The sequence below is a fragment of the Chiloscyllium plagiosum genome, chromosome 9 (genome assembly GCF_004010195.1).
Source record: "Chiloscyllium plagiosum isolate BGI_BamShark_2017 chromosome 9, ASM401019v2, whole genome shotgun sequence".
Lineage (NCBI taxonomy): Eukaryota > Metazoa > Chordata > Chondrichthyes > Orectolobiformes > Hemiscylliidae > Chiloscyllium > Chiloscyllium plagiosum.
Genome location: NC_057718.1, coordinates 88564708 through 88583307, shown reverse-complemented (window position 1 = coordinate 88583307; position 18600 = coordinate 88564708).

Below are 18600 nucleotides of genomic sequence, written 5' to 3'. Positions count from 1 at the left end.
AGAGTGGTCTTTCCGGAACGCTAATAGGGGAGGGGAGGGAAATATATCCTTGGTAGTGGGGTCTGTTTGGAGGTGGCGGAAATGACGCAGGATGATACGATGTATTTGGAGGTTAGTGGGGTGGTAGGTGAGGACCAGTGGGGTTCTGTCCTGGTGGCGATTGGAGGGGCGGGGTTCAAGGGCAGAGGAGCGGGAAGTGGAGGAGATGCAGTGGAGAGCATCGTCAACCACGTTTGAGGGGAAATTGCGGTCTTTGAAGAAGGAGGCCATCTGGGTTGTTCGGTATTGGAATTGGTCCTCCTGGGAGCAGATGCGGCAGACGCGAAGGAATTGGGAATATGGGATGGCGTTTTTACAGGGGGCAGGGTGGGAAGAGGTGTAATCTAGGTAGCTGTGGGAGTCAGTCGGTTTATAGTAAACGTCCATGTTGAGTCGGTCATCCGAGATTGAAATGGAGAGGTCTAGGAAGGGGAGGGAGCAGTCTGAGACGGTCCAGGTAAATTTGAGGTGGGGGTGGAGGGTGTTAGTAAAATGGATGATGCTGCCTGACCTGCTGCACTTTTCCAGCAACACATTTTTCAGCTCTGATCTCCAACATCTGCAGTCCTCACTGTCTCCTTTTGTGTAACCATGATGATCTGATTTAGTGTACTTGATGCCCTTGAAGGAAGAATTTCAAATACATTTATGTGTAATAGTTAGGACTGTCGGAGGTCGAGAGCTAATGTTTGTTGTGCTGAGCCGTTTTATTTATTTATTACCTTTAATGATCTGCCTATTTTGCACATGAGTGTAGTTGTGTTTTGTTTGTGTGGGTTTTTTCTCTTTTACTTTTATATACATATAGAGTAATATTTTTCTCTTGTTGGTTTGTTGGTGTTGTAATTTTTTTTGTAATTTTATAAAAACCTTGCTTTTCAATAAAAATATTAATTTTTAAAAAGCTCGATGTTCCGATTGTCCTGAGGATTGCATTCAGGGTAATACCATTCAATTCCAATTCAAGTGTATATTGTATTGTCTGCAGCTGCTGGATCAGTTGTATACTGTGCGTCTTAGCTGCAGCTTGTTTGTTCCAGAGTCTTTGACCACAGTCACTTTTGGTCAAGACTTGTTTCGATTTCCCAGCATGCCTCATTATCTCTCATAAGTCCAAAATTTTGAATGGCATGTCTGGCCACACCTTCTACTATCCCAATGACTAATGTCATTCCACCCTCAATCCTCCCTTGTCATTAGCAGCATAATTATAGTGTGGCCCTAAACTAAATGGACAATCAGTCAATGTTAGTACTAATGCAGGTGTGAAAACAGTCTGACTATAATTTTATGAGCTGCAGATTAACTGAGAAGGATCTCACCAGGGATCATCCCTATGCACATTGAATGAAGTGGCAGAGTTTGCAGGCAAGATCTCATAACATGTATAAGTACAGCATATTTTAGAAAGGTGTGCAGAAAATCTGGAAAGTTGGAATCTACACTGTAATTCAATTGCCAGGAATGGGTCACTTGGGATCCAGGAAAGCAGCTTGCCATTTAGAACACCTGCCTACCACTGTTTGAGATATCTTTCCTGACCTTGTTCAGAATAACCTCCCTTAATTGGGGAGCTGAGGTTTTTTTGCAAATAAATTATGAAATGTTGGTCCTTTCTCATAATTATTTCAGTGGGCCAGTAGATAGGTTGCACGTCCAATGTAGAACCAATTTAGTAGCTCAAAGCTCAGGCTTTGGTTTCTCCTTCAGTCACTATGATATGCAAGGCAAGCACGGAGCCTAACTAAAGTTTATGAAGAACTGTAAGCACCCAGACATGCTAATGAAACTTTGTTTTCATAAAGGTTAGTCATGTTTGATGAACCTCATTGAACTTTGTAGAACAGATGGTTAAAGTAGTGGGCAGTGAATTTCAATGTTCTGACTTCCAGAAGACACTTGCTAAGGTTTCTGTTGAGAAACTTTGCTAAAGTTGAAGCTCATTGAATTGCAGATGAATTATTGATCTGATTAGAAAATTGGTTGAATGCTAGGAGATAGAAACAAGGCGTAATGGAGAGCTACTCTATTTAACAGGATGTGAGTACTGGTGCCAGATGGATCTGTGCCGGGCCTCAACTGTTCACTAAATTTGATAACAGCTTCGTACTGGGATCTATATGTGTGTATATATACATATTTAGACACATATTGTCAATAACACAGAGATCGGAAACATTATTTAGCAGTACAGATTGTATTATTAAAATTCTTTCTATTTAACATTTTTGGAGGACTCAGGTTTTGAAGCATTGTGGAAAAAACAATTTATTTTGAGTCTTGTGGATGTAACTTGAGTGATTGCTTTAAAGGCATTATTGAAGTTAACTGAGGACATTGGACTTTTTTTTTTAACACGTCTTCTTAGAAATCACATGATTCACAATGGCTACTTGCTTTGCTTTAGACCCTGCTGGGGCTGTGACAGGTTTGGAGAGATTCCTGTTTTATCTGGTTCAGTTGGAGGGAAGCTTGCTAAGAAAAAGCTAAGTTGGAAGGAAGCTTGTTGTGAACACATTGCCCATTTGATCTTGCCCATTTCTGAAAAGTAACCCTATTTGTTCTTTTGAAAGAGTGATTGAAAGAACATCTCACAATTTCATTTCCTGAGCCCGCCAGACTTCAGAGACAACTATGATCACCATAACAAATCATTAGTAGCTTGACCACATATGCCAGAACTTCCTATGCCTTTTTTTTGCCTATAACAATAAGCCATTGGCTATTTAATTTTCAGAAAGCCAATTTCTGCAGAGAAGTGTGTGTATATTTGCATATTTTAGAAATCTTTACAGGGATATACATTTATAATTCTGTATTCTATATAGTTAGCTGTGTATGTTACCCAAATATTGCATTTTTATTGAACAGGTTTAGTTTGGATGATAGTGGGATAATTATGTTTATTAAGATAGACCTTTTTTTTACAATCTGATATAGTGAAAGTACTTAAATAGTAGAAAGCTAAAACAATAGAGATTCACAGAGACTTGACTATGCTAGATCATTAAATTGACATGAAAATCATCCAAAAGGCTAATGGAATGCTGCTCCTTCAATCCAGATGATTAGAATACAAGGGGTAATGCCATAGCTCGAGTACAAAGCCCTGGTTAAAACGCACACAGAGATTACTGTGAGCAGTTCTGGGCACCACAGTTTAGGAAGGAGATATTTGAAAAAAACGCAACATAAATTTGCCAGAATGATATATGAACTTCAAGAGTCAAATTTTGAATAGAGATTGGCCATTTATTGAGCAAATGGATAGAGTAGCAGGAGGAAAACTTTCTCTGCTATTTGGGAGGATGAGAGACTTTGGTTCATAAACCAGGTTAGGTTGGAGGTCGAAAAACTGGTGGAATTCCATGCCACTTCCATGGAGCAGGACAGCCTGATATAAATAACTCTCAATCAGGCACTTATATTAGATTACTTACAGTGTGGAAACAGGCCCTTCAGCCCAACCAGTCCACACCAACCTTCAGAAGAGTAACTCACCCAAACCCATCTCCCTAGACTAATGCACCTAACACTGTGGGCAATTTAGCATGGCCAATTCACCTGACCTGCACATCTTTGGACTGTGGGAGGAAACCGGAGCACCCGGAGGAAACCCACGCAGACACAGGAAGAACGTGCAAACTCCACACAGACAGTCGCCTGAGACTGGAATCGAATCTGGGACCCTGGTGCTGTGAGGCAGCAGTGCTAACCACTGAGTCGCCCATGGCAGGCCCACACTGGGACTCCCATGTAATTTAGACCCTAGTGGGGCAGAAACCCCACCCTTAAAGCTGCCCGCCAACCAGAAGCCAGCAGTTCTCCATTGCAGGAAGCTGTGGTTGCTAAGCCCCTGAGGTCCAATCACCAGGATTGACTTTGGATCTGGAATACAGGATAGGATATAGGTCACAAGCAAGGATCTGTCAGAGAGAGAAAAATAGGGTCTGGAGGCTAAGGGGTGTTTTTCATTTCAACCCTCACTTTGCAACGCCAGGACATTGATTGCCAATCAATAGGGGGTCAACTGACAAGGCTATAGACCAACCTACTAGAATTTCATGGAAACCTGTGTGAGCCCAGTTGATCTCTGATCCACCATTAAATTCCACTCGACTCAAGGATAATTGGGTTTTAAGCCATTTATTAATGAACCTACCTGTCTTCTTACTGTTGGCAGGTGGGGTTCCTGCATCCTACCCTGCCTACACCCGATTTAATTGGGGGCACTTTTCCCAACATCAGGAATCAATGCAGGCATTGCCAACTGCTTCTCCCAGGCCCCCATGTCATCAAGCCTACTTTAGTGGACTCCACTAAATCCAGCTCCAGGAATAAAGATCATAATCTAAACATTGGAGCCACACCACTTGGCAGCAAAATTAGGAAACAGTCCAACACACAAAAGGTGGAAAATGTTTGGAGCTCTCATCCGTAAGCAGCAAACAGATGCTAAACTAATTGCTCATTTTAAATCTGAGATTAATAAAATTTTGTTAACTGTAGATACTAAGGGATATAGGGAAGGGCATATACTGTATATAGAGTTAGGTTAGAGATCAGACACAATCTTATTGAATGGCAGCAGAATAGGCTTGCTAGGCCAGTATTGTTCAATTATAAGTACATATGATTTATTGGGAATCCAGATGTAGCTAATTGCATTTAAAATTAGATTAGAATCATCATAGAATCCCTACAGAGTGGAAACAGGCCCTTCGGCCCAACAAGTCCACAGCGACCCTCCTAAGAGTAACCCACCCACACCCATTCTCCCTACCCTATATTTACTCCTGACTAATGCACCTAACCTACACACTCCTGAAAACTATGGGCAATTTAGCATAGCCAATCCACCTAACCTGCACATCTTTGGACTGGGGGAGGAAACCCACACAGACACAGGGAGAATGTGCAAACTCCACACAGACAGTGGCCCAAGGATGGAATCGAACATGGATCCCTGGTGCTGTGAGGTAGTAGTGCCACCCACTTTTTTCTTCTTTAAACCAATATCCCTTAGTCTGTAACTATGTCCTGTAGTTCATGAATCATAGAATCCCTACAGTGTGGAAACAGACTCTTCAGCCTAAGAAAACAGGCCCTTCAGGGCACAGCTGAGGGCATGATGAGTAATCGACGGTATTGGATCTGATTCTTTTGCAGATCATGTGAATTTTAACCTTTGGTCCATCTGTTGGTGAAATGGGAAGGAAAAAGTCAAAGCTTTCAGTGTTATTTGACCTTTTGTGAGTATTTTACTTCCTTGGCTACTGAATAGTGGCAGATGTTTGTGAAGCAAATATACAAACATATACCACTTTAATCCACATTATGAGTATGTCCCAGGGATTTCCTGCTAAAAGTATTGCCAAATCAGCATCAGCATCGTCACGTGTTTGGCTGGTCAGCAACTTCTGTTAGACAGCTCTATTGTATACTTTAGTTTCCTTCTGAGCAGCCCTGTGTTGTCTGTACAGTGATGCCTTAAGAAATGCTCAATATTTTCATTTTTAATTCTACAGTTAACGTTGTATTATCCAGCACTCTACCAACTTGAATTCTCTCACAACTGGAATTTCGGACAGCTGGTCACCTTTGGAAGATAATGCATACTTTTGAAAAATAACAATAATAACAATACATTTTAAATTTGCAGAAGTTGTTTTTTAGGTGATATATTAACATTATGGAATTATTATCAAGGCCAAATCATTTCAGTGTATTTAAGACAGAGATAGATAGGTTTTAATTGGTAAGGGGATTAAAGGTTACAGGGAGAAGGCCAGAGAATGGGGTTCAGAAACATATCAGCCACGATCACATGTTGGAGCAGACTCAGTGGGCTGAATGGCCTAACTCTGCTCTCTATCTTATGGTCTTATGGATTTGAAGGAAAGGTAAGTTGGGGAGAAAGACAGGAATATATGAGACAAAGGGGTTAAAAGCTAATAACTTTCCCTGGTCTCTGTATAACTGCGCTAGAGAACCGGCCTACTAGCTTGTGGTTCAAGTTCCACGATGCCAAAGTCTGCTGAGGAGAGGCAGAGCTGAAAACTTTCACTAGACATCCCTGTGGTGCACTTCAACACCAGGATCTCCATGGCTAGGACTGCTCAAGGTCATCCTGTGAAGCCATCTGCAGTGCCCTCTGCTGAAAGTTAGCAGCCTTCAAGTTGCCTTGCTGGGCTAGCATTTCATAGGGGCACTCAGCCATGAGACCCAGAATTCAACTGCATGATGTGCTAAACATTGTCATACACCCATTGCACATACAGGAAGTAGATTAGATTAGATTAGATTTTAGATTAGATTAGATTACATTACAGTGTGGAAACAGGCCCTTCGGCCCAACAAGTCCACACCGACCCGCCGAAGCGCAATCCACCCACACCCCTACCCCTACATTTACCCCTTACCTAACACTACGGGCAATTTAACGTGGCCAATTCACCTGACCTGCACATCTTTGGACTGTGGGAGGAAACCGGAGCACCCGGAGGAAACCCATGCAGACACGGGGAGAATGTGCAAACTCCACACAGTCAGTCGCCTGAGGCAGGAATTGAACCCGGGTCTCCGGCACTGTGAGGCAGCAGTGCTAACCACTGTACCACCGTGCCGCCCATAAAGGCCCTTGTAATTGTGATGTTCCTCTGCATCTAGACAAGGCACCCACAAAGCCATGTGTCTGCAGACAATGGCACACTGCATACAGTCCTGGTAAAGCAATGTGCATGCTCTGCCTGCTTCTCCCTAGTCAGAGAGATTGCAAGTTGTTCCTCTTCCCCAGGTCAAGAGTGTTAGTCATTTACTTTGAGATGCAGTGGATGGCCTGATGGTAGAAATCACCTGCTGCAACTTGGAAGTATTCCAGCATGAAGCAGTCATTGGTCACAGTCACCTTCACAGTCACTGACAACACTGGCCTTGTCCTGTTCTATAACTGCAGCATTGCCTGCAAATGCTGGCTGATTTCTGTAGGCAGCCCATGTAGAATGTGGAGTTGACACACAGACAGTTCCTACTTTAAGTTGTAGATCATGCCTGATAAAAGCCCATAGCTGAGAGCCATTCTCCTGCTCCTCCACATTCTTACGCAATCTGTTTCTCCTTATGCCTCACAGCACGAGGGACTTGGGTTCAATTCCAGCCTCGGGCAACTGACTGTGGAGTTTGCACCTTCGCTGCGTGTCTGTTTGGGTTTCCTCTGGGTTCTCCAGTTTCCTCCCACAGTCCAAAGATGTGCAGGTTAGGTGAGTTGCCGATGCTAACATTGTCCATAGTGTTCAAGGATGTGTAGGTTTGGTGCATTAGTCTTGGGTAAATATAGAGTAATAGGTTCGGGGAATGGGTCTGGGTGGGATACTCTTCGGAGGGTTAGTGTGAACTTGTTGGGTCAAATGGCCTGTTTCCAGACTGTAGGGCTTCTATGATTCCATGATTCTTATGGACTAATGCTGCTCAATCTTCCTTTCACACTGTCCTCCCAAGGAAGTTGGTATCTATTGCACCATCAATTGGGAGCAAGTTTAAGCCAGGATGAAGGCCTTTTCCATATGCAGTGCCGTACCCTGTCAACTTCATCAAATTAAACAGTTTCAGAAACACTCACAGCAATCTTACAACTCAGAAAGAGCCAGCAGAAAGCAGTAAGCAACTAACCTGAAGTATCAGATGTTCTCTTTAAGTCTTGGTGAGGGGAGGAGGGAGTGTATCCCTGCTGCTGCGGGGTGCCTGCTTAGTCATGTATGTTTAAGGAGGTGTGTAAGCTGGAGCATTGAGGCTGAAAGTGGCAACAGTCTTATCAAATCAGCACAACTAGCCTTCACTGCTAACCTCTTAAACACCTGGACTATCACCATCCACATAATAGTGCCTGGCAATTGCTATTCAGCTTGCAAGGGTACACATGCAGCATCAGTGCTGTTTTGGTCCTGCATACACTGATGCTATGGACACTGAGAAGCCAAATTTTAAGATAAAGATCCTTTTGCTTAGCCCCCAAACTCAAAATGGCCCCTGACACTCTGCCAGGATGTTAGCAAGCTGCCTCTTGACTTTAAATTTATAAGAAAGTTATGGTTGTAATTGTGGTCCTACAGAAGGGTATATTTTACAAATCGGTATATTGTTGTATAGAATATCTTGAAGGAAGCGCACAGTTTTTTTTCTGATGTGCAGTTCCAACAGGTGACATTCTCTGCCATGAGGTAGCATTTCTAAATTCACTCAAGAGTGTCTGAAAAGTGACCCAAATTCGAGAAACATTTAATATCTCTCAAGTTAGGCTGCATCAAGATCTTTTCAAGTAAAGCATGTGTTTAAAGCACCTCTGATTAACTTTCCATGAGGCTAGACCCTGAAAGATGATTAAAATCAACGAGGTAAAGCTCGTCGGATGCTGCCTGAATTGCTGTGCTCTTCCAGCACCACTGATCCAGAACCTGAAAGATGATGGTTTACATATTGGTTGTTTTAGTTGTTATTTTGCTGCAGTCGGATGAGAACCCTATGTCACCACTCTTAGGGATGGTTTGCTGAATTAACTGCTACTGAGGCACTTAACTGCATAGAAATGGGTCTTTCCTGAAATTTAGGCCCGAGGGGCAGAAGTCAGGCCACTGTGAGTTGCCGAAAATCAGAGGCCAGCGGCTCTAATGAACAGGGAGGTGGCGGCGGCTCCCATTACTACACCCACCTGAGACCTCGGATCACCAATTATTCCATGCACAGAAGAGTGATGGGGGTTGAGTGTCACACGGGTGTGGACGCTCTTGGGTTTGGCTCTCAGAGGGTATTCCTTCTTCCCGACGCAGGGTCCTTTGATTAGCCAGTGTGTGTCTTTCAGCAAGGGATCTTGCTGCGTGGGGTTGCTTGTCATGCTTCTCAGGTGGTGAGCCCCTCAAATTTAACACGGCTCAATACTGAGAGTGCTGTGGAATGAAGCCCAGAAATGGGCATTAAGTCTCCTCCTGGTTAAATGCCTTCTTACCATTAAATTCACCTTGGGTAATGATGTTAAATTCCCTGCAGTGTGTTAAGAACCTGAACTCCACTATTCATACCACACAGCTGGAATACTGTGAGCAGTTTTGGGTCCTCTGGCTTAAGACAAATAGATCGCGATTGGAAGTAGACCAGAGAAGATTCACAAGGCTGATCCCCAGTATCAAAAGGTTTTCTTATTAGGAGAGGCTGAGTAGATTGGGTCTCATCAAAGGATGAGAGGAGACCTTATTGAAACATACAAGATTCTTAGGAGGCTTGACAGGGAAGGTGTGGAGATGTCATTTCCTCTTTTTGAGAGAGGCTAGGATTAGAGCACATAATCTCAGAGTAAGTCATTTTCCAGCTATGACAGAAATGAAAAAGAATTTCTTCTCTCAGTGGGTAGTGAATCTGTGGAATTATTTACCCAGGGGACTGGAAAACCTGGGTCATTAAGTCTATTCAAGGCCAAGGTAGATGTTTAATCAGTATGGGAATCAAGAGGAATGGGCGAAAAGGCAGGAAAGTGGAGTTGAAGGTTATCAGAGCAACCATGATTTCATTGAATGATGGTGTAGATTTAATGGGTGAAAGTGGCCTATATGTGCTCCTAGGCCTTGTGGCCTTACAGTGTAGGTCCCAGTTTGGACAATAGGAGCGGTCGGCCACCAATGAAACAATAGTTTTTCTATTCGACAAAAATATTTTGATTTGATTGTAGAACATATGCTAACAATCTTTCACACGGGTAAATATTATAAATGTGCAGAAATGGCGGTGGAGAACCTTGCATTCGTATCATCATGATAATGTTTTCAGGACCAGAAATACAAAAAGCAGGTTAAATCAGGTATGGCAGGAAGACAGCAGAATTAGATTCTCTACAGATTCCCTACAGTGTGGAAACAGGCTCTTCGGCCCAACAAGTCCACACCGACCCTCCAAACAGTAACCCACACAGACCCATTTCCTTCTGACTATTGTACCTAACACTATTGGCAATTTAGCCTGGCCAATTCATCTGCCCTATACATCTTCGGACTGTGGGAGCACTCAGAGAAAACCCACACTTACACGGGGAGAATGTGCAAATCCCACACAGAATCACAAGGTAAATTGCTAACCTCATTTTAGTGAACTCTCCGCCCTCAGTTTGGTTTCTGCCATATGGGCCGTGTTAAATTTGAGACTTTTGAATCTGTGTGATCTCCTTTGGGTCTGTACACCTACCCCTCATGCTTTGTTTTACAGCATATGCCAGTTGCCCCTGAGTTAGACATTCCTGAGAAGTGGCAGGGGGAGCTTTGTTTCCAGTGAGGCTTGCTGACAATCATTTGACTGGACCCAGCAATGTTATTTGCCTGCTGCTGACCCAGCCTAATGTTGCAATCTTCAGCCAGACCTGGCTTTTTACACACTGTATTCTAACCCCTGGAAAGCCCAACTTATTACCGTCATGTTAAACAGAATTTTGCTGCCACTCTCTGACCATGGAAATGAAAGAATCCCACGCAGTGTAGCAAAGATCCACAATTATGCGTTATAAGATTAAAAGTATCAGCGGTGGCTCAGTGGAGACACTTGAGCCTCTGCGTCACAAGCTCAGTCTAATTTGACAATACAGTATAGATCAGCAGTGTGGGAGTGCCAGCTTTCAGATGCCAAGGCTTCATCTCCCCCCAACAACACCACGCCCGCCCCCCCCCCCATCCCTTCAGTGGATGTGAAAGATCTCCTGGCATTTTTTTTGTAGAAGAACAGTAAAGATGTCCCCAGTATCCTGGCAAACATTTATCCCTCAACCAATATCACTTCAACAAATTATTTAGCTGTTTATTATTTTGCTGGTTATAGGGACTTGCTGTGTGAAAATTAGCTGCTGTATTTCTAAGAGTGACTACCCTTCAAAAAGGATTTCATTGCCTGGTGGAGTGTCCAACAATTGTTAAAGGCTCCTCGTGTTTTGTTTAGAGACCAAAAAAAAACTGGGGATGCTGGAATCCAAAGTAGACAGGTAGGAGGCTGGAAGAACACAGCAAACCAGGCAGCATCAGGAGGTGGAGAAGTTGACATTTCAGGGTGTAACCTGAGGAAGGGTTACACCCGAAACATCGACTTCTCCACCTCCTGATGCTGCCTAGCCTGCTGTGTTCCTCCAGCCTCCTGCCTGCCTATTCCTGTTTTGCTTGTCATTTTTGTAAATGATTTAGATGAGAATATGGAAAGTATGATTCATAGGTTTGCGGATGATGCCAGGATTGGTGGTATAGTGGATAATGAAGAAGGTTATCTAAGATTAGAAAGAGATCTTGATCAAATGGGTTAATGGGCTGAGGAGTGGCAGATGGAGTTTAATTTGGATAAATGTAAGGTACTACTTTTTGGTAAAACAAACAAAGGAAAGACTTATACAATTAAAAGTAGGGACCTGGGCAGTGTCATAGAACAGAGGGACCTAGGGGTTCAGGTATATTATTCTTTGAAGTTTGCATCACATATAGATAGGTGGTTAAGAAGGCACTTAGCATGCTTGCCTTCAGAAATAACTGCACAGAGGCTATATCCTGTCACCAAGTCACCCTTTATTTACACATGCATGGTACATGGGGTCTGACCAGCCAGCTCAAAGACAGTCCATAGGCTGAGGAGATCTGCTGAATCTCCTGTCAGCCAGGGCGCCTTGATTGGCCCAGGTTAATGGACCCCAATCGAGGATCTCACAATGAGATGCTCCTGGCCTTAGGCCCAATTACTACACCTTCGTTGCTCAGACCTTTGAGTGTAGGAGTTGGAATGTTATGTTGAGGTTGTGCAGGACATTGGTGAGGTCTGTTCTGGAGTATTGTGTTCAGTTCTGGTCTCCCCATTATAGGAAAGATTTTATCAAGCTGGAGGGGGGGTCAGAAGAGACTTGCCAGGATGTTGCTGGGAATGGAGGGTTTGAGTCACAAGGAGAGATTGGAGTGTAGGAGGTTGAGAGGTGACCTCTAGAGGTTTACAAAATAATGAGGCTAATAGGTAAGGTGAATGGTAGGTGTCTTTTACCTAGGGTGGGGGATTTCAAGATAATGGGGCGCATTTTTAAGGTGAGATGAAAAGGATTTTAAAAAGACATGAGGGTTAATTTGTTTTTACACAGAGAGTTGTTCATGTGTGGAATGAATTTCCAGAGGAAGTGGTGGATGCGTGTTCAATTACAACTTTTAAAAGACATTTAATAAGTTTGGAGGGATATGGGCCAAGTACAGGCAAGTGGGACTAGTTTAGTTTGGGATTATGATCAGCATAGACTGGTTGGACCGAAGTGTCTGTTTCTGGGCTCTATGAATCTATGACAATGACTCTGTGATTCCAAATCCTCAGCAATGTGGTTGGTTCTTTGAAATGGCTTAGCAAACTATTCAGTTTTATCAAACTGCTGCAAAGACTGATAAAAAGAATGAAACTGGACAGACAACCCAGCACTGACCAAGGCTTAAACCTCTTTCTAACTGCACTTTGGTGAACCTACAGCACCAGGTCTAGCAACACCCACATCCTGTGAATGATTTTTTTAAAGAAGTCCCCCAAGAGTTTTGTCATATCTTTTATAGAGAGTAGATTGGGGGTGAATTTAAAATGTGGTCATAGGAAACATCTATGCAGATATATATTACCAATCTCTCTTGTGGCCTTTGTCACAGTGGACAGTTGATATTTGGGGAAACCTTCATGAGTGACTGAAACAAAGCAAGACACAAGGCTCTGGGAGGGAAGGAGGGTAGCGAGACTAATTTTGATTGTTCAAACAAAGATGAGAGAAATACAATGGACTGAGTAACCTCCGTCAATGACATTATCATCAATGCTTCTGCCAAGGCTTCCAATGTTTTGAACGAGCAACAGGCTTCAAACTGCATTTGATTAAACTGCTTCTTAGTCTAAGCAAACAGATCTAACAACCTGTTCTCTTAACCACTGCAACCATAGCAACTTAAATGATAAAATCTGGCAACCATTAGTCATGGTAGATTGAATGATACCTGTGATACACCTGTAGGGTAGAGCAAGCACATTGTTGTAAAAATTAATTTTAAAAATCTGATATAAAATGCGCCCTACCAGTTTTCAATTGTAAATCAAGTCAGCCTCTCATTTTTGAGGTAATTGTTAAAAACTAAAGTACAGGATAAGATAAAGCTGTTAGATCCATATCAATCACTTCTTCTACCTGGACACCTTGGTAAATGAATTCCATTCAATATTTTCTGTAGCCAAAGGTGTTGACCATGGCAGTGGCTTTTGCTTGGAAAATTTAGGAAAAACCATATCTGGAGAGAAATTTAGCGAACAACCCCCTTACAACCCTACTCCCCTTCATCCTCATTGTTATATCCGTGCTACGAATATGTTTTTTCAAAAGCAGAAGACAACCAGTGGAAAAAAATCACACCGAAAACAGAGCCGTATTTATCTTGTACTCAAGCTGCACTTGATCTGTTTTCCTCATAGTCCCAGTTTTGAGGGGAATATCAAGCAGCTAAAGGCTTTCAATGGACATGAATAATATGAAAGGAAAATGTGTGTGTGTTTGCATGCATGCATGTGTTTGTGCATGCATGTGTGTGTATGCACACCCATATACACCCAAACCTAACACATGCTCACAAAATCTGAAATATTTCAGTCGTAATTGAAGCACTTTTGAAGTACAGTCATTATTATTAAATATAACGGTCGGTTTTGTGCACAGCAATTTCTCATTTTAAAAATTCCATTGATAACAATTGATCTGTTCTTGTTTTAGTTGAAGGAGGAACGTTGGTGAGGGCATCAGCTGGATTTCCTGCATTTCTCTGAATATTGCTATGGGGTCGTTTGCATCAACCTAACAGCCTAAAAGGGCTTCAGTTTAACACATGGCATTAGACAAATACAGTATTGTGACAATGAGGTGTTGTTATATGTTACCAAAGTTCCCCAAGGCCTGGGATAGAGATCCAGTATTAAACAGCTGAAGAAGCAGTAGAAAGACTGGAAATGGGCAGGACGTGGAGACACGAGATCCACACAGGGTTTACAACAGAGTTTCTCAGATGGGGCTGGGTAAGCATGTCGTCGTGTGGATGTATTTGAAAAGTAGCTGGGTGATTTCCCCATTGAGACTTTGAGTGACTCCCAACTCTTGAACCAAGACACCAAAATAAAACTGGGATCCAGGTCAATGGAAGAGCCCAAAATATATTCCAGGCCTGTCTTAGCCTTGACTACTTCTGAGCAGCATAAATTAATTCTTCCTATCTTTTTTTTCATTTACTCATGAGACGTGGATGTCGCTGACTGGACCAGCATTTGTTGGCCAACCCTAGTTGCCCTTGAGAAGGTGGTGGTGAGCTGCCTTCTTGACCTGCTGCTGTGGGTTGACCCATAATGTCATTAGGGAGGGAATTCCAGGATTGTGACCCAGCAACAGAGAAGGAACAATGATATATTGCCAAGTCAGAATGGTGAGTGGCTTGGAGGGGAACTTGCAGGTTGTGGTGTTCCCATGTATCTGCTGCCTTGTCCTTCTGGATGGAAGTGGTCATAGGTTTGAAAAGTGAAATTTAAGGACCTTACGTGAATTCCTGCAGTGCATCTTGTGGACAGTACACACTGCTGCTACTGAGTGATGGCGGTATAGGAAGTAGATGCTTATGGTTGTCGTGCCAATCAAGTAGGCTGCTTTGTCCTGGATGGTGTCAAACATCAAGAACATTGATGGAGCTTCACTTATAAGGTAAATGGGGCGTATTCAATCACACTGTTGACTTACAGTGGACAGGCTTTCAGGAGTCAGGAAGAGAGTTACTCAGAATATTCCTAGCCGCTGACCTGCTCTTGTAACCATTGTATTTATATTATGAGTCCAGTTGAGTTTCTGGTCAATGGTAACCTCCAGAATTTTTAGTGAGGGATTCAGTGATGTTAACACTATTGAATGACAAGGGGAAATGGTTAGATTGTCTCTTATTGGATGTGGCCATTGCCTGGCATTTGTGTGGTGTGAATGTTCCTTGCAGCTTGTCAGCCCAAGCCTGTGTATTGTCCAAACCTTGTTACATTAAGCATGATCTGCTTCAGTTTAGATGAATCATGAATGGTGTTGAACATTGTGCAATCATTGGTGAACATCCTGACTTCTGACCTCATGATGGAGGGAATGTCATTGATGAAGCTGCTGAAGATGGTTGAGCCAAGGAAACTACCCTGATCAATTCCTGCAGTAATGTCCTGGAGCTAAAATAACTGATCTCTAACAACCACAACCATTTCCTATATGCCAGGTATGATTCCAATGAGTGGAGAGTTTACTCCCTGATTCCCATTGATTTCAGATTTGCTAGGGCACCTTGATGCCGTACATGGTCAAATGTGACCTTGATGTCAAGGGCTGTCATTCTCACCTTGCTTCTAGAATTCAGTTGCTTTATCCATGTTTGAACTAAGACTGTAATGAAGTCAGAAGCTGAGTGGCCCTGGCGGAACCAAACTGGGTGTCACTGAGCAGGTTATTGCTGACCAGGTGCTGCTTGACAGCAATGTTGATGACACGATCACTTTACTGATGATCAGGACTAGACTAATGGGACGGTAATTTGCTGGGTTGAATTTGTTCTATGTTTTGTGTACGGGACATACCTGAGCAATTTCCCACATTGTCATCTACATGCCAGTGTTGTAACTGTACTGGAACAGCTTGACTAAGGGAGCAGCAGGTTTTGGAGCACAAGTCTTCAGTACTATTGCCTGAATGTTATCAGGGCCCGTCGCATTTGCAGTATTCAGTGCCTTCAACCATTTCTTAATATCACGTGGAATGAATCAAATTGGTTGAAGACTGGCATCTGTGATGTTAGGGACCACTGAAAAGTACTAGCTCTTAAGCCTCTTATTTTAAGTCTAAGCCTAGGTTAAAGGCTCAAGTTTCTGGAGTGGAACTTGCATCTTTGACCTTCTGACTTAGAAGAATATGGCAGAATCTTCCAGGCCCGTCTCAACTGAATAGAGAGACAGGATGGGGAACTTAATAGGGCAAGAGGCCAAAATTGAGATTTGTGCTTGCGTGTTAAAATTTTGGTATTAAGTTCTCAGAAACTTTCGGGCAGGTCAACTTTCCCAACAATGATGGTCTGGAACCCGATTTAAATTTATTATCAGACAATGAGTTCTCATTAACACCACAGCCCACTGGAATTATAGTGATGGTCACAATCTTGTTAGTCAAAGTGAGAAGATCAGAAACATGACTATATTAAAGATGGTGGGTAGACTTCTTTCTGGAAACACTGGTGAGTACACACTTCTTCAGTAGCATGACTTCTTCATAACTAATGTGGTTCTTTGCTTAAACAGTTCCAGTGTAAGGGATGCAGCCTGCCTGAGCCAACTAGCTCATGAAAAGTCTCATTCATTACCAGATTTGAAAGGCCTTACTGTTGTCTACCGTTACTGTTCAAGGGATGCAGTCTGCCCAGGGAAGCTAGCCTGTGAGGTGGTCGCACTGGCTGCTGCCAGGAAACCTGGGCGGGACAGGCATTACGTTCTAAATAGAAATGGGGTGAAAACACTAAAGGACTAAGCACAAAGGAGGCTGATAGTTGTGCGAATGTTGAAAGGTATGGCAGGGATTAACATTTAAAAGGTATGGTTGCTTGAGGTGATAGGAGAATCTTGGGCAATGGGGACGGAGGACAGAACTACAGTGACATGGAAGAATGGGAACTGTATGTTTTGAGCTGGGAACAGAATTGGGTCATGAGGTGTGCTGATGAGCAGCCTTAAGGGTGGTTTCAGTTTAAGATTGAGCATAGAACATAGAACATAGAAAAATACAGCGCAGTACAGGCCCTTTGGCCCTTGATGTTGCGCCGATCCAAGCCCACCTAACCTACACTAGCCCACTGTCCTCCATATGCCTATCCAATGCCTGTTTAAATGCCCATAAAGAGGGAGAGTCCACCACTGCTACTGGCAGGGCATCCCATGAACTCACAACTCGCTGAGTAAAGAATCTACCCCTAACATCTGTCCTATACCTACCACCCATTAATTTAAAGCTATGCCCCCTCGTAATAACTGACTCCATACGTGGAAAAAGGTTCTCACGGTCAACCCTATCTAAACCCCTAATCATCTTGTACACCTCTATCAAGTCACCCATAAACCTTCTTTTCTCCAATGAAAACAACCCCAAGTGCCTCAACCTTTCCTCATACGATCTTCCTACCATACCAGGCAACACCATGGTAAACCTCCTCTGCACCCGTTCCAGTGCCTCCACATCCTTCCTATAAGTGCCTCCATATCCTTCATTGGGGGAGTGGGAGGTGAGTTGAAGTGTTCGGCCATGGAGCAGTGGGGATGGTCGGTGTTAACTTTTCTGCCTAATTTAAAACGAGCAACACAGAAATATTTAGCTGTAATCTGTAAATATTCGAATGGCCAAGTTCTATTTAAAGTAATAATTAACTACTTTATTTCTTAAAGTGTAACAGAGAATAATTAACTCACAACTATGAAAAAATACTTACTTTAACCCATCTTTTACCTTCCCTTCTATGAAATCAGTTACCAAAAACTCCCAATTAAGATTTCCTAAACCACATTTCTTATCACTCAACCAGGCAGCTTTCAATTGATCTATTTGGATCTTCCTGTGACTTCTTATCTTCCTCATAGGAATTTCTGCATCAGAAATTACAGATTTATAAAGTAGTTTTAAGAGAGCTATTTTTCAGGCAGACTGGTGGCATGGCAGTTCTCCTCCCAAATATTAAATTTTCCCAGTTTTATACCCCAGAGCATCAGATTGTGTCATTGACTTTTAAGATTGTCAATATAATCAATTCAAAACTGGACTGGAGTTTCATATTTTTCGAAATATAATTTAAACTGATTGGCCGAATTCAAATTTGTTTTTGTCTCCAGGCAACGAGCTAATCGAGTTGTTTTACCAAATATTACATTCTTACTTTATTGAGAACATTTGGTGCTGCATCTGATAGTTCTGCTGCGTTTAACCCTCTTAAAGTACACCCAACCCTTCATAACAGTTGGTGTTGGCGTTTCAGAGATGTTCCGAATGTGGAGGAGACTACATCAGGTGTAACATTGGTGGAAGTACAGGTAAATTTCTGTCATATGTCGAAGTATCATTTGAGGCCTTGGACGGAGGTGAGGGGAGAGGTGCGGGTGCAAGTTTTGCACTAAACATCTCTGGGACACCTGAACTTAAAAACCCTACCGCCACGTGCATAAACATCTCAACAAGTGCATGCAGGTCCTGGGTCTCCTTCATCGCAAACCTTCCAATCCAACACCTGGAGGAAGAATGCCTTATTTTCCTGCATTTTTTGATCTTTTAAATTGGATCAAATTTGGAGTTGATCATTTCATATTTGTGATGATGCACTCACTGTGGGGATATCCAATCCCAGAGTAAAATCGAAAAAGGGAGTTATGGCTGCAGCAGGGATTTGGCTGTGCATGAGAAACTCCATTTTTTTTTTAATTAAAGGGATTTGGGTATTGCTGGGTAGGTAAACA